Source organism: Octodon degus, unplaced genomic scaffold (genome assembly GCF_000260255.1).
Source record: "Octodon degus isolate 3935 unplaced genomic scaffold, OctDeg1.0 scaffold00100, whole genome shotgun sequence".
NCBI lineage: Eukaryota > Metazoa > Chordata > Mammalia > Rodentia > Octodontidae > Octodon > Octodon degus.
Window position 1 is genome coordinate 7,476,117 of NW_004524676.1, and position 16,931 is coordinate 7,493,047.

At 57.3% G+C, this 16,931-nt stretch overlaps 1 protein-coding gene across 1 annotated transcript in view; it reads right to left on the reverse strand.

The window, feature by feature from the left end:
• The window catches only part of Vdr (vitamin D receptor), a 48,060-nt gene extending 32,317 nt beyond the window's left edge, over window positions 1-15,743 (reverse strand). The window contains exon 1 of the mRNA XM_023723552.1: window positions 15,680-15,743. The gene's annotated coding sequence lies outside the window, so the exon portion shown is untranslated. The remainder of the gene's footprint in view (window positions 1-15,679) is intronic.
• Window positions 15,744-16,931: the final 1,188 nt, after the last annotated feature.

Sequence of the window (16,931 nt, forward strand, 5' to 3'; positions counted from 1 at the left end):
CCGGGGCACAGCCACCCTCCTGACCCTGCTTCAGAAGTGCTGGAGCCCCGCACTGAGACTTGAGGAGGCAGAGGGAGGAGCCAGCTCCTCAGAAAGCCCTGGTCTCCGCTCCTCCAGGGCCCGACATTCCTCCAGGGCCAACTCGCACAGCAGACCCCTGCCTGACCTCCCTGGAGGCCCAACCTTCCCCTGTGAGAAATAAGATCCCTTGGCTCCTTCCACGTGCGGATGCCACAGCCACAGCCTCCTGCTCATCCACCTGCCACTCGGCAGGCACCCTGCCTTCCAGCAGCTTCAGCTAAACCAGCGCCCGGGGAGAGCCTCACCTGGGGCAGTCTCAGGGGGTGTCCTGGGGAGATTTCTGGAAAGACAGGTTCAAAGTTCTCATTCCCCTTTGGGCTCAGCTTGCCTCTACCACGTTGACTGAACCCTCCGGAGAAATCTGAGCCTACAGAGCTGGGCTCTGGGGAGAACCCAGGCGTGCACCAGAGGCTAACCACTGATGCCTTGGTCAGCTCCCAAGGGGCGCGCCTGCACACCCAGGGCTCCCGTCACAGCAAGACCTTCGGTGAAGTTCAGTGCTGTCTCCTTTCAGCTGCGCCCGACAGGCCAGGCCTGCCTGAGCACGTTCTCATTTGCAGATGCTAATGAAGGGCAGGGCATGGCCCCGGGGGCCCCGGGGGCCCCAGTGGTGGGCACCCAGAAGGGTCCTCGTTCAGCCTGGGGCTGCAGTGATTGTGACTGGCCTTTCTGAGTGCTGGTTCAAGCTCGCACTCCTAGAAAGAAATGGAACGTGAAGCAATTTCCTTGCAGAAGCGAACATTCTTCTCTCAAGAGCTAGCACACACGGGCTCGGGGGATAGCTTGGCGGCATAAGCGCCGGCCTGGCAAGCACGAGGCCCTGAGTCCCGTCCTCAGAGCAGAGCACCGTGCTGGCCTGGGAGGGGGCGTGGCGGCACACACCCATAGTCCCAGCACTCGGTAGGCTGAGGCAGGAGGATCACCCTGAGCCTGAACTGTGCAGTAAGACCCTGTGCCAAGTGACTAAATAAATCAATAAATAAAATAACATATTTTAAAAAGCTTAAGAAAACTGGCACACATGGAGTGCAACACACAGTGGGCTCTCTGGAGCAAGCAGCCACAACTGCCATGTCCTCGGGCGCACAAGCCCTCTGCTTGCTGGCTTTTATTTTCTCACCCTTCTGGCTCTGTCCAGGGGCCCTGAGTGTCATAGGATGTACTTACCTTTGCACGTGTCACATCTTCTTCTAGCACATGGTAGGCAGGGTGAGTCTCCTCAGCTCCTCTGTGCACACTTTTTTAGACACGGGTAAGAGGGCTGGGGAGACAGCTCAGCAGTCCAAGCACCTGCCTAGCAAGCACAAGGACCTGGGTTGATCCCCAGTACCATATGCCACGTGGGCCACTGAGTCTGGGCGTGGGGGCGCACGTCTGTAATCGCAGAGCTTGGGAGGCTGAGACAGGAGGACCACTACGAGTCTGAGCTACTAGAGAGACCCCGCACCAAATAAATAAATAAATTTTAAAAATAAAATAAATATGGGTAAGAATAGTTAGAAATTGCTTTCTACTGACTGCAGTGTCCAAAGTAAAGCCCAGTAGAGACTAGTCGTCTGAGCAAATCTCACACCCAGAAGGTAACCAGTCCTACCAAGTCCACTAATCTCACATCTCACCTAGAATACTCTACCCAAAGGGTTTTCTAGCTTTGCTTGGACATTTTCCTTGATAGAGACAGAGCTCCCACGGCAATCCACTCTTGTGGGACAGTTCCACACTTGGCAAGTTCTTTATAATGCACAGGTGACAAGGTCCCTGCAGCTCTGTCAGTTGCTGGTCCTAGCCCAGCTCTTTGTCATTGCCTATAAGCCACTGACAAGGGGTCTCCAAAGTAGGGCGCCATGGGCTACCATAAGGTGTCAGCATGCAAATTAAAACACGAACCTGCTCTTTCCTTGAAGCATAGCACTTGCACCAGTTACAGAGCCGTTGCGCAGATACAAAGGTCATCAACATCTATGCCATGAGTTGGGACGCAGGGAAGGAGCAGAGGAAGGAAGGGAGACTGGGTATGTTTAATTTTGATCAAGATCCTATAACCCTCTCAGATACGTCCGTGGACCCTGCAAGAGTAGGAGGGGAGGGGTCCGTGCCGATGGGCCTGCCCTGAGCACAGTTCCCAGCAGGGAGAGGGCCTGGCTGGTGTGTGGGGCTGCCTGTGCTCCCCAGGGCTGCCCATACTCCCCTCTGCAGCGCTGTGCTCCAGACAGGCGGCCTCCAGCCCAGTCCTGCTAGGCTTTATCAGGAGCAGGGCTAAGGAGCACAGTGGCAGGAAGTTTCCCTGAATGCCCTCACCTTCTGGGCATGTAGATCTTCTTTGAGAACCTATAAAAGTCATGGCAGCCTGAACAATGTGAGGGGCCAGAGCGTCGGCCGCTGTGGAAGCCAGTCCACAGACTCGCTGACCGCCCAGCTCTCCTTGGATGTGCAGGCAGCTGCCTCCCCCCGAGTTAGCTATCCTTGAGGGGCAGACTCCCCATGCTCCACCAAGCTCCTCGGGGGTTCAGCCCAACCTGGAGCCGGGCAGAACCAGGAGTGGAAGGCTCCGGGCAGAGCGGCAGAGACGCAGCTCACCTCGATAGATACGCACGCCTTACCGACAATTATTCCTACAAGCTGCTTTTTTGCCAGTGGAAAATCTGCCCTCAGCTTTGTCAACAAGATTACTGGGATGATGACTGTTCTCCAGGTAACGGGCAGCCTGGGCCTTGTCACTCTGGAAAGGGAGGGCTGCCGCAGTGGCCAGGAAAACGCAGAGGACCAGCTAAGCTATAAAAGCAATCCCTGGGCTTGCAGCGGAGGAAACGCAGGCAGTCAGAAGGAGAGTGGGTCACCAAAGGCCGTGGAAGAAGGAAGAGCGCTTCCCCTTCCCCGCTGATCTAGCGGGCGGCCAGCCGGGGCAGCTCCCCAGGGAGCTGATATGGGGAACCGCGAGGGGTAGGCCTGGGCCTCCTTCCTTCTTCACAAGCGGGGTGCTGTGTGAGCGTTGTAGAAACCCTTCTGCACACCATAAAGGTGTGCAGGCACTCGTCTCCCTGGCTGACCAAGGACACAGGGCAGGACTGAAGCTCCCCAGGAAGTGTTTTGAAGGGAAGCAGGGGACAGCTGGCCGGAGCACTGCTTGGACGAGTTTTCTTAGGGTACTGCATGAAGGTTGTCTTCGCAACTTTTTTCTTTTTGCTGAGACAAAATATCGAACACCCACAAGTTAAGGAAGGAAGAGTCTATCAGCTCACAGTCTGCAGAGGTGTCCGTCTACCTCGGCTGGCTCCAAGGCGAGTGACACATGGCACACAGGTGTCAGAGAGGAGAAAGAGTCCATGGTGGCCAGAAGGTAGCATGACAACTTAGCAGCGCCCTTCTGCCCCTCCATATGAGCCAGGCTACTTGGGCAGGCAGCACTCACACCCTCAATCCCCAGCCTCAGCACTGCCCCGGGAATCAGCTCCAGTGCCACAGACTCCAGGTCCAGCCTCCTCTGAAAGAGTCCCACCCTGACAGCAGACGGCTTTGGGGGCCTCTGGACACAGCCATGGTAGTAGCATTTTCTAAGGCTATATGCTGTAGGGGAGATGGATGGGACGAAGAAGTTATTTTTGTCCAGTGGCTTGGAAAGCAAGAAACAGGAGGGGGCAGCACCAAGACACAGGGCCAGAGAGGCCCCATCTCTCCCAAAAGCCAGCCGCTGCTATTTCTGGTGCAGTGGACGAAAAACTGAGATTTTCATGTGATTTTCTAAAACAACAACAACAATGATCAGGCCAACACAAGAGAGCTGCCTCTTTCTTTGTCAGAACCCATGGAGTGGGTTCCTCAGGTTCCTCAGGCTGGGCAGGGCCAGGAGCTCCTGCCCTGCTGGGGCGAATCTACCCAAAGGCACCTGCCTAGCCTTGGGCCATTAGGGAGGGAGGACACTCTGATGTGTTCCTGGGGTTTTCCTGGCCAAGGTCAGGAGGAGGATCCCACGCACCCCAAGATAACACGAGCTGCTTCCAGTTTCCAAATAATGAGTTTTCCCTAAGACGCTCTCTAGAGCGTCTGTCTGGTCAACTTATAGACACATGGATTTGCTCCTAAGAGGCTGGAGGCTGTGGTATGCCTCCTTGAGCTCTTACTGCGGAGGGCGTGGTTTCTGGCTGTGGCTGCCCCGTGTTTGACGGTGACCTCTGCCTGGTTCTAAGCACTGGCTGCACGGCAAGGCTCAACTAGACCCTGCTGTCACAGAGGTGTATGAGACAGAGAACCGAGGCTTACAGGCCCAGGAAGGGACGGAGCAGCACAAGCAGCAAAGTGAGGCACAGGCTGCACTGCGCGAAGGCTCGTAGAGGACTGGGCCACGTCGGAGCCCTTGCCTGTCCTGCTGAGAGGGACACGAGGAGGCAGGAAGGCCCATGGAGGACCGGGCCACGCTGGAGCCCTACTACAACCCTGGCCCCTGCCCCTTTGTAAAGGTTTTTTAAATTTTGGGACAGGGTCTTACTAAGCACCAAGTTGTCAAGTTGTCCAGGCTGGGCTTGAACTTTTGATCTTCCTGCCTCCGCCTCCCAGAGTTACACATAAGCACCACCACGCTGGCCAGGGCATGCTCACTTGGAAGGTATGTAGGAAGTGTGTTCTGTCCTTCTCTTCTATGAGCCTACTGAGTCCTGAAAACCAGAGTTAACATGACTGCAATGATACTTTGGAACTGGAGACTTTCGATTCCCACCCCAGCCCAACTGTCATGAAGAAAATAACCACAGGCTTCTCTCTCACTGGCTCACTGGGAAGGGACCTCCAAGTGCAGCCAAGTAGCCAGCCTCTCTTGCAGTACAGCCGAGGCCCTGCGGGTCCATGGCCAGAGCCCTTGCAGGGCCGGCCCTTAGTCCTGGGAGCAGGACCATCAGCAATTGAGCCAGAAGGAAGAGGTGGAGGACTGAATCCTGGACATCAGCCCGTCTCAGTGCAGCAGGGGGTGGTGACACATGGCTCAGCGAGGCCAGACCGAGTTGGTGGACCATGCAGCTGCCACGCTGCCAGCCAGTCCTTCCTTCATTCATCAGCCTGCCCAGGATGCCCAGATACAGTTGCTGGGCACAGGGAGAGCTGACGCCTCACGACTGCTGGGCACCCAAGCCTGCTGCCCCTACCGTGTGCTCAGCCCACCGCTCTGAGGCCAACAAGGTCACTTCCCTGTTGCCAGGAAGTGCTCTAAGGAAGGGCAGCGGGCACAAAGACTCAGTGCCCCCAAACATCTCACACCCTTGCCCCTGCAGATCCATGTAGACCTGGGGCAGTCCACACTCACAGCCCGATGTCCAGCCTCACCACCGGCCAGCGCCTGGCCAGCTCACAGTGCTTGCGAAGTTACAATGCAAAAACACCTTATTTCAACCCAGCAGGCCACATGTCATCCTCTCCCTGATCTGCAGCCCTTCCACAGGGCCACAAGGTGACAGGGAGCTTTGTCTTTCCAACCCACCAACCCAAAGTCACATCCCTCCTAACTCTCGCAAGCCTGTGGGTCCTACCACTTCTCCAAACCACAGGTCTCCCTGGCTGTATCCCTCACTGTCTTCTTCTTCCTATTTTGTGGTTGGCACCCAGGAGTGAAGACGCCAGATTCAATGCACTAACCGCTGCCTCAGGGCCGGCGAGGAGCTCAGCCCCAGGTGTCCAGAGAAACAACTTTTGCCCCAGGCCTCGCCCGCCTGGGCCTCTGTCAGGCAAGAGAACTGCCACTCTGTTCACTCAAACTCTTCCCATAAGCAGACATCTCCAGAGAAAGCGTCTGGCCCAGCAGCTCAGCACCTGCCTAGGTGGGAGCCAGTGGCAGTGCTAGGCTGGAGTTGCTACCAGCAGGGCAACATCTGGGGCGCAGGCCTGTGCTGCGGCCCTTCCCACCCGGGGGAGCAGCGCCTGCCCCTCCACCCCTGCTTCCCCGTCTTTCCCTAGAAGTCTCCCTGACCTGAGAAACAGCCCTGCAGCCAGCTTCTCCAGGAGCTCTGGATTGAAATTTAACAGAGACAGAAATAATTCCCTTGAGTGAGTTATTTTCTGCCTAGCTTTCAGAATAACACCTCGGAGTGCCAGGCAGGGTGGGGTGGGGAGGGTCTGGCCACGGGCAGTGTCAGCCAGGGCCCTTCCATGCCCACTCCCCACTCCCCTGGAGCTGGGATTCTCAGAGAAGTGAGGACCATAGTCAAGGTCTCTAAAGTAACTGGCCTGGTGGGGGTTGGGGGATGGGGAGGCACAGGCTAGGGCAGCCACGGAGGCCCCGCTCCTGCTGTCTGAGAGCCGAAGGAAAGTGAAGAGCAAGAAGTCACCACTACTTAACCAAGTCCCAAAAAGAGGCTGCCTCATCCATGGGCTGATTTGCAAGACTGTTGTGTCTGCCCAGATAAAATCCTGAAAGTGCATTTCAAGAACTGTTACACATACCACATTAGTTATTATGTTACTACTCTCCCAGATATTCATGAGCAATAGGGACAGTAAACTCGGGTACAAGGTGGCAGCTGTAAAAGTTCCCCTTGCAGGACCCCGCAGAGCAGGGCCGTGCCTTGGCCAGCACAGGGTCCTTGCAGCCCGGGACAGCCAAGAACACAGCCCAGGGGCTGGGGCTGTCTCTGGCTGGGTGCACGCCAGTGGAGGGAACCCCTGGATTCAGCCCCTGGTACGGCCACGCCATACAACACAGGGCCTTTCCGAACATGCCTGCGGAGCTCCAAGCCCACCCTGAAGCCCTCAGCGGCTGTTAGCATTGTCTCTATTTTGCTTTGCCAGGAAACACTTTTCTTCACTGTTAGCATTCTTTCTTTTTTCCCACACGAATTTCATTCCAGTAATTCAAGGAAAGCCTTAACTCAGAAGACTGAATGTAGGCAGAAGACCAAGAGGGAGAGTGGGAAGGAGGAAAGGGGTAACCCATCCACGGGCATCGCGATTCCAGAAGGTTTCCTGATAAGCACACCAGAGAGAAACACTGATCACGAAGCTGTGGCAACACGCATGGTGAGGAATTCTTACAGGATTCCTCCTCTATGCTAAAAGAAACTAGCGGAGGACGCTGGACACCAGTGAGCTGAACCTGCTTTTCCCTGGCACCAACAATGATTACAAACTTGTAAAGTTTATTTTCAATGTTTTGAAAGCTAAGAGATTTCCCTCTACCTATGAAGAAATCGGAGCGCGTGGTTGTGCTGGGCCGCAGGGCCAGGACACTCCTGCAGGCCTGAGGAGGGCCATCCCCACACCAGGCTGGTGTCTCCAGCCATCCGCATCCTTGCTCACTGCTCTGCCCTGGGCCCTGCCCCATCCCAGGGCACCAGTAGCCCTCCCTTTAAGGTGATTTAGCCACATGGAGGAATCAATCCTCAGCTCTCTGTTTCAGTCTTGGAGACCCAGTCTACACGCACATTTTCTTCCAATAAGTGCCGTTTGGGGGACTGTGCGATGTACTCGGTGCTGACCCAGAGTGCCTCACTGAAGGGACCGGATCTGTTTCCAGGGCTCCCCTGGAGCAGGTACAGGGGACAGTCATGCCAGTCAGTGCTGTTCTCCCCACCCAGGCCTGCCAGGAGCCCCAGGCACTGCCATTCACAGAGGACCGGGTGGTTCTGTCTTCCTCTGACCTCCAAGCTTTCCCGGGCTCCCCTAGGAGAAACCCACCGAGAACAGGCTCCACTCCGCCTCCAGTTTCCCAGGCTCTACACTGGATTTCCACAAACCTGATCAGATCTCAGGTGCAGTTCATTACAATGGAATTTCACCCGGGGCAGCCTATCCTCCACTTGTGAACACCATGGCACCCAACGTGTGGGTGTGCTTGCCAAAGAGGCTGGGCAGAGGCAGCCTCCCACCTCTGGCAGAAGTCCGGAAATTCAGAGCAGTTTGGAACAAAGAACTCTGCCCTGAAGGTGTTTTCCAGAATCCAACCGGCCAGCTTGGAACTGCCCCGCTCACGCTGGGCACACACTACCTGCTGCTGCTTCCCCAGCCCTCCTCAGGCAGGGGGGAGGAGAGGCGAAGCCAGGACCTGGGCCCTGCAGGACAAGACAGTGGGCGGGAGACGAGGCTTCCGCGCTGCACTGAGAAAAACCTGAATTGACGCTCTGGATCTGACTCAGAACCTCAGTGATTTGGGGCACTTTTTAACTTCTCTGAACTTTAGTCTCCTCTTCCTAAAGTGACAAGATTACCTACCTCCCAAGGTTTTTGAAAGATATGGAGGAGAAAATGCATGGAAAACACGTGACACAGCTCAGGAACACGGTATGTTATAATAGCCACCAGTAGAGGCAGTTTTCAGCTATTATATAATACAGCGCGCTCATCAAGGTCAAAGGTCGTTATAGAAAGAGGCAGCCGGGGGTGGAGCTGGGAGTGGCGCTGAAATCGGAAGGCCAGGCAGGGCGCTGCACGGCCTCAGAGCCCAAGGGAGGCACCAGGCAGAGGCACTCGCCTTCCTCTGGAGCAGACAGGCACAGACTGGCTAGGTAATTACAGAGCTGAGGGCCGGGTGGCCCACGCAGCCGCCTGGCCGGCCACATTCTTCGGTCCTGTGGGTGGCTGAGTGGGTGGGCAGCTGGCTCCATGTGGCTACCAGCACTCTCGGTGCACCCAACACCTCTCTTCCCCAGCACTCCCAGCAGACCTCAAGAGGGAAAGGGATTCTTTGCAGGCACTCTGCCTGGCACTGCCTCTGCCCCTCACCCCAGCCCTCACCCTGCTCCCTGGTTCTCAAATTCGGCACGTCTAAAGGCCAAAGAACAAGGGCAGACTCTGAAGAACTGATCAGGGGTGACCATAACCTTCCACCCACCTTGAAATGGTCCAGAACCACTGTTGAGCTGTGAGCCCCACCGTGGCCCCCCATCTGCTGTGGTCAGCTAGTGCCCCTCATCCTGATACCTAATATCATCTTCTTGGAATTGATGCCCAAGGGAATCACTGGGCAATCCACTGGGCAAAAGGTAACTCAGTTAACTAGGCAGCTGGTATGGGCCCAGTGCTGATGCCAGGCTTTTGGCTGAGCTGAAGAGACCCAAGCAGAGCAGAGGCTGTACAGCCATAGGATCCCGTGGGCACTGCTGGGAGAAGCCCAGACAGGAAGGGTGTCACCTGCACCCAAGGCCCACATGGGAGTCTCAGAGTCAGGCTGCTGCACCTGCTAGGTCGCCTGAGCACATGTGTCAGCAGAATCCTGGTCCTTGGACCATGGGCCATACCATCACAGCCAACAAGGTGGTAGAAACTCATCAAATGCCTTTGCATTTTAGAGATGAAGTCCACAGCAAGTGGAAAAGGAGGGGGGAAGAAGGGACCGTCCACCCACTGCTGAAAGCAGCGCTGCTTGGTAAAGCTGCCATGGGAGACATGCCGGCCCCTGTGGGATGCTGAACATGGAACTCCACACCAGAAAGACCTTCCACAGGCATCAGGGACAGGCACACTACACCCCTGGCAGCATCGCCACACCTCAGGGCCCACGCTGGAGGGAAGGCGTGCGCATGCTTGCATTCCAGCAGAGCACTACACAGCTGCGCAGCCTGGTGTGCTGCAGCTGGGCATCGGTGGGAAGGAAGCTCAGCACGGTGCTGAGCGAAAGAAGCGACACAGAAGACGCCGTGCGCTGTGTTGTGCAGCATATATGCACGATCATTTGCAGAGAGAGGCAAGGAAATAAAATTCACCATGGAGTGAGGAGCGGGGGCACATTAATGGGTGGGGCAAGGGGGCTTCTAAGACACTGTAAATCTTCCATTCCTAACATAAGGATGAGTGCATTACGGATTATTCTCTAACTGCTATGTGAGCATTTTGTACACGCTTTTGTGCAGGACTTGCTGGTTTCACTTTTAAAAAGTAACAGATACGAAACCTTGAAGACCAGGAGTCCCAGAGAAGTCCAGGAACATTCCAGCTCATGCTCTAGCAAACGGCAGAAGGAGACATCAAGCTCCCAGATCTGAACCGAGCCACGTGGGGACAGTCACTCCTGGGTTCAAGTGGGGTCTCTAACAATCTGGTTCCTGGGTGAATGAACGGGAAAATAATAGCAAAGCCTTTCCTTCCACCGGTAAACTTCAAACGCCTTGAACAATGCACGGCGCACAGTAGGTCCTCAGCCCAATCTGCTGCAGGAGTATCTGTGTGCAGGAGCCTTGCGGGGCCCCTGTGCTGAGCACCCGATTCACCACCCCAATCCCCGTGCAGTCCAACACAGAAGCTATCACTAGCCCCAATTCACAGAGCAGGAAACAGATTTGCAGCGATTAAAACCTTGTCCAAGGTCACTGGCGGGAAGGCAAGAAGCCAGGATTTGAACCCCAAGGCCTAACCCAGTCTGTTCCTCCCATTCTTCCACCGCACAGTCTCTAACAACACCACTAAAGCATCCCCTTTCCACGCCCTGGAGACAATCCCCACACTCACCTCACTCACCTCCGGGGAAGCCCTTTACAGGAGACGGGGGTGGCTAGCAGGCTAGGGAGGGGGCGGCGTCCATTCCTGCTTCCCAGAGGGCCAGGACCAGCAGCCCTGAAGAGACAGCATCCGAGAGGGGCAGGGAGACAAGCTGAGACGCGCTTCCTGCCCACCAGGGCAGGAAGGGGCTGCGTTTCTCCTGGGTATGTGCAGCGCACAGCACGTCATCAATCTCATCAATCAAGGGGCTGCTTGAGACCAAGAGTGTTAGTTTGTCTCCCAGACTGCCCAGATCTCGCTTGATTCCACACAAGCCCTCTGCACGATGTTACACCTCTCAAGTTCTTTTACTTATCTTTTGCCGTCCAGAACCTGAATGATATGTGTAAGACTGCCAGAGAGCCAACGAGGTTGGCAGGTGCTGGCAGAGGGAGCTTCAGAGACGCCTCCTGCCCCGAGTAACCCTTGGGCAAACTGAGCCTGCTTTCAGGTCAACTTGTTCAAACTGGTCAGGACTCTAACCCTGCTGGTCACAGTGTTTACTGCAGGCCTATAACGCAGGACACTGCGCTAAGTGGCTGCCCTGTGGTGCACAGGTGCTAGGGTTCCGCAGAGTTCCAAGAGCACGGAGCTTGGGAGGCCGGGGCAAGAGGACTGTGAGGCCAAGGCCATCCTGGTATCTCAGTGTGAGCTTGTCTCAAAAATGACTAAATTAAATAACTAACTGCGGATGCAGCCCAGTGCTCCCTGGGTTCAACCAGTGCTGAAAAAAAAGGGCGCAAAGCAAAGAAAGCTCTCATGGATCCAGCACCCTGCACAAGGGGCGCAAGTCCTGACCCTCCTCCATGTCTCCCCTTTGCGTGTGGCCTAACCTCACCAAGCCTCAGTTTCCGCACTTATAAGGTGAACAGAGTAGTGGCTCCTGTCTCACAAGGTAGTGACAGGCCCAGGAGGCGGTGCCCATGCTGTGTGCAGGTGACACCCCCGCGAGTGTTCAGGGAGCCGCTGTTCCTGGAGCTACGCTTCCAGAGCCAGCAGGTGGCACACACTGGATGGCCACCAGCAACCCCACAGCCTCCCAGGCGCGCCGGCGCCGGTGCCGGGGATACCACTTTGCAAAACATCTCAGAACCTCAGCTCCAGTCATCTGAAGGCCAGCGAGAGGCGGCAGCTTCCCAGGAACCGGCAGCTCGTCCTGCCCAAACCCCACCTTCCCCCGGCGCGGCTCCCACGCCCCACGCAGGACCGGGACTCTGCCCTGTGCAGAATGAGGACTCTGCTGCGTCTGTGTCTGGGAACACTGCTTAGTCTGTTCCTCGGCACGGGACCTGCAGGGCAGGTTTGCAGAGGCGTGACACGCTCAGACTCCCAGAGCACCTCCTGCCCCCGCCCCTCCCTCCGCCGCTCTCCCCTGGCCACGCCTCCCATCTGCAGCCTGCCCAGGGAGTCTTGCCACCTCACTGTCCCCACGAGGTGCGAGGTGCGGAAAGCTGGGATTTCCCAAGAGGCCTTTACTTGCTCTTTCACTGGTCTCAATGGGAACATCCTTCCTGACAGCAGAGTCACTGACCATCATCAGTGAAACTCCTCTTCCCCGTGCCCCGCCCTAGTCACTCCAGACCTCTAGGGACTCTCCGAGGAGGCTTCCCTGAGCACCTCATGGACCTCAAGGCCCTAGGATGGGGGGGCCACGGTTTCTCTTCCACATGTCACCACCGCAGGATGCTGTGGCTGCCACCAACGCTGCCAGCCTGGGTTGAGCAAGAACTGTCTGTCTCCACCCTGGACCATTTCCCCAGCCATCAGGCCACACTGGAGAGCTGCACTCCAGAGTCCCAGAGGCAGATGCCACGTCTTGCTAAGCAGTTTTTCTGTGGCTCTGGCCTCCCCTTTAGTTGCTATTTTCCTGAATCTTTTTTTTTGTTTGTTTGTTTGGTTGGTTGGTTTTGTTTGTTTGGTTGGTTTGGTTGTTTTTGTTTTTTGAGAGAGGGTCTCCCTGCAGTCTGCCTGCCTCAGCTTCTTGAGTGCGGGGATCATAGGTGTGTGCCACCACACCCAGCCTTTCTTAGGTCCTGATTACAAGTGACCTATGACCTTTGTCTCCAAGGCAGTTTGACTACCTTTCCCCTTCTGGTGCTCGCCCACTCGAACGCCAGATTTTCCCATGGGAGGGGTGGCGGTCTGGGAAGCCACAGGACACAATGCAGAGAAGCCTGATGGGAGAGGAGAGAAGAGGAAGCACGCCTGTGAGTCTTGGCTCTAAACCCCAGCTCCCCTGGGGGAGGTTGAGGGGGAGTTGGCAGGCCTTTCTGTCCCAGTCTGAGGTAGAGGTGGGCCAGGAACATCAAAGACGAGGCCAGTCACACGTCAAGGGTGATGGGAAGTCACACAAGGGTAGGCTGGGTCCCCAGACAAGGTGGCTAGGAGAGGTGCTCCCCTCAGGGAGAAGACTGGACTTGGCTGATGACCCCAGGAAGCAGTCCGAGTGTTGGGAGTACTCTCAGGACGAAGTTATTGCCTTTCTGCTTCGCCTTAACCCCCCATGCCCCAGCGAACCATCACCATGTCTGGCTACTGCTGGGCTTGAAGCGTTCTTTGCTCCGATGATTAAATGTTCCAGATAGTCCTGGACAGTTTGGGTTGATGTCCACTGCTCTGGCACAGCCATGCAGAGGCTCCCTGCTCGCTCTCAGGGGAATCTATGTGAATGATCTATCCCTCGGTCACGCTGGCATATCCAGTAGGGGACCAACACAGGGAAAAGTTAAAGAGAAATCAGAGTGAAGCACAGTGAGAAGTGAGCCCGTGGGACGAGGAGCAGTAGCCAGGCCGGGCTCAGCCCTGTGTGGTCTTCTCAGCGTGCAGTGGCGGAGGGCACGCTGCGACCGTGGCCCTCCGGGGCTGCAGCACCTTGGGAGCAGAGGCCAGGTTTGCTGGGATCCGCTCCTGGGGGCCTGGCACCACACTGGGCATGCAGCAGGCTCTTCACCCATCCGGCCATGTCCTTGTCTCTCTGCTTGCATTTCAGTGGACTTGAGGCAGCACCAAGAGAAAGCTGCTGCCTAGAAACCCCTACCCACCCACACACCTTGCTGTTGTGAGGGTGCTCCTGGCCATGCGGGCCCAGACCTCTCCAGGCAGAGGTCCAGAGGCCGACCCTGGTGAGCATGGCCGGCCGCCAGCTCCCCAGGATGTGCAACGCCCCCTGCTCTCGAGTCATGAGTTGGTTCAGACCCCAGCCTCGAGCCTTCCCCATTGAAGGGCTGCACTTTGCACGCCTGCTGTCTGTTCTGGAGGTAGTGGTAGGGGCCTGGGAAACTTCTTGGAAGCTTCCTCTGGAACCCTGCCCCAAAAAGAGATCAGTTTGGAGGCTAAACAAGAGAAAGAGGCTGGGAAACCATGCACACAGACAGCCCCTGCCGCCACCCGCAGCTTCCAGAGTACGAAACCCAGTGGGGACGGCTGAAGAGGAGCAAGGGGTCAGGACACTGTCCACGCTCGTCCTTGCCCTCCCTTCATACCTCATTTTCCAGCCCCTTCTTCATCAGGCACCAGGCCATAGCTGTGCAGGAGCCCCCAAACCCACAGCCATAGGACCCAGGCAGGAAAACTGTAGATCCCCCAAAGTCTTGCAGTTGGAGCCACCTCACAGCCTGGCTGGCCTGCCTGGATTCTTCTCCAACAACTCTAGAGAGGCTGTGTGCTCTGGGCCGCTTGCGTCTGTCTGAGGAGCTCTAGAAGCCGCAGCAAAGCCCAGGGAGGAACTTCCCCTGTCACCACCTCCTGATCTGGTGCAGCACCCTGACGCTATGTCAAAAAGACCCATGACTCTCTCAGCCCTTGAGTGGGGGAGGGATGGGCGAAGGCCCCTCCTCACGCAGCCCTCTCCGTTCACGTTCGGGACGAGCATCTCCACCTGAGCAAAGCTCTCCAATTCCCCAGCCCAGGTTAGCGCACTCTCTGCATTTTCTGGCCCCAGAACCTTTCCAGTTTCTTCTCTGTGCCCACTGTACTAGCAAAGGACAGCGAACAAGATCACTAAATGGAAACAGGCGAGGGATGGGGAGAGTCTACAGCCCTGGGAGGCGTCTCCCAGTCCAAAAAGGATGAGAGATGTGGACTCACCACACCGCCACACATCCCTTCACAGGCACTCCTTCTGGAACCACCCGTGGCTATCCCAGTCATCCCCGTAGACGCCACTCTGGGTCTGAGCCCCTGCCTCAGCCCTGAGGAAGAACGCCTTCCTGTGGGGAGCTGCGGCGGAGCAGGACTCTGCCCAGAAGAACTTCTGCAATGCTCAGAAAATGCCTGCCCAACTGCTTGCCTGGGCTTTGGCCCCTCTGGCTGTAACTGAGCCCAGACAGGAGGCTGGCTGACTCACTCACTCACCGCACAGAGAAAGGGGAGGAGAAGGAGGACGAGGAGGGGGAGGAGGAGGGAGAATGGCCTAGACTCAGAGATTCAAGGCTCACCCAGCACAGACTGGCTGGGTCCCAGCCTCTGGTCCATGGGAGGGGGTGCAGCTGTCCACTGGCCCTGGGACCACACACAATTCCCACTTAGATACTCCCTGGGAATCCTCGCCTACCACCCGTGGACTGGGGACCTCTCCTGCTTCCCATAGAAACTATTCCCTAAGCCCCCTCTTCGATTACAGGCTTGCCCCTGACTTCCTCTGGACACCTATAGACAAGAACTCCTGAAAAAATAAATTCGGTAACTACAGCCAATCAGGTTTCAAAGCACTGGTGGTCCACCATCACAGGTGGCCATACGGAGCTCCTACCAGATGATAAACAAGGTTCCCTCGCTCCACCTCCAGGAGACCTGGCACCCTGGGCGGCCAACTGCTCCCTTCCTTACTTCTCCACTCCAAGCCGAGGCGCTGGAGCGAGGAAGGAAACAAACGCTTCTTTAGCTGCCGAAGAGCGGAGCACGGTGCTAGCGGAAGCCCTGTGCCTCGATCCCGCCTCACCAGCCCAGGGCCAACTTCAGCTTTCCCAGACCGCGATGCCTCCCGTGTCCCAACCTCATGGTGCGACAGCCCGGATCCAGCCAACTAGTTTGCTTCTAATACTTAGACTCTCCTGCTTACACCGGGCAGCCAGACCTTGGGACCCCGGACGCCCTTGCCCAGGCCTCATCCCTATCTTTGGTCCCCTTGCCCACTGCCCCGGGTCCGCACCTGGTCCGGTGGGTGAACACGCTGCTCTGCGCTCCCGGCGCCCGCACTGAGCTGCTGCCTTTTGACAAGCAGAGACAGCCCAGCACCTGGCCCCGCCCCGCCCCGCCCCGCCCCGTCGGGCTCCGCCCACACAAGCCACGCCCCGTCCTCCAGACAGCCACGCCCACAGCCTGGTGCTGGTGCGTGGAGAGACGCCTCCGCGCCGCGACCATCTTGCCGGGGAAACAGCCCTGGGCTGGCCCTGGAGACTGGTTCGTGAGACTGTCCCCTGCTGCGACCCGCAGGGCAGGCACACTCCTGCTCCTCGTGGCCAGAGTGTACGACGCTTCCGAGGGTGCGGAGCGGGGCTTCCCCCTGCGACGGTCGGCGCCGCCTCCCCGCTCCCCCCCCCCCCGCGGCCGTGGTTCTGCCCAGCCCCGGTCGCTCGGCCAGGTGCGCCCCCCACCTTGCCTGGCGGGCGGCGGCAGTGCGGCGGCCCCGGAGTCCCTCGGCGCCATGGGAGCCTGGAGTCGCCCGCGCCGTGTTACGGCTGCGCAGCGCCGGATGTGGGCCCGCGCCCGCGAGTGGGGACCAGGCAGCCAGAGTCGCCGCGTCGCTCCCGCCCGACGGGCCCTGGCCTCTCGTGACTCTCTTGGGTGGACTTGGCTTCCGTGGTCCCCAGCCCCGGAGGAGAGAAAAGAGTGCGTCCCAAGATGTGGCATTGTGCACTATTGCATACAGTTCGCCATAGAAAAATGTGCTTCCCTGTGTACACACTAGCTGTAGAAAGGGGAGGGATTGAAGGGGGCTCCACCTTCGTGTTCCCCGTGCGGCGGGAGGATGCATGAATGGGAATCCCAACGCTGGTGCCACAGACCGTCCCAGAGGAAGGATGCCCACAGGGTCCTCCGGCCTCGGGTGGCCTCCTCAGGCAGGGAAGGCACTGCATTTGCGCTTGCATTTTAGAGAGGGGACACACTGGCTTGAAGGGGAAAACAGGCATAGAGAGGTTAGATTTGACCAGCGCGACTCGACTCTTCCAGAAGGATGGACACAAAGGCGAGCGAGCTCCGTGGTCCAGGACTGTCTGAGCAGGCCTGTCTCTCAACTCTCAGTGATTAGATCCGGAGACAAGGACACGGTGAACAGCGGAAACTGCAGACAGTCAAGTTCTGACGTGAAGCGGCGGTTAAGGGGATATCCGGGCCATTTTCTCCCCGGAAGCCTTAAACAAAGAACAGAAGACACACACACTGAGCTTGGGAACGGCCTA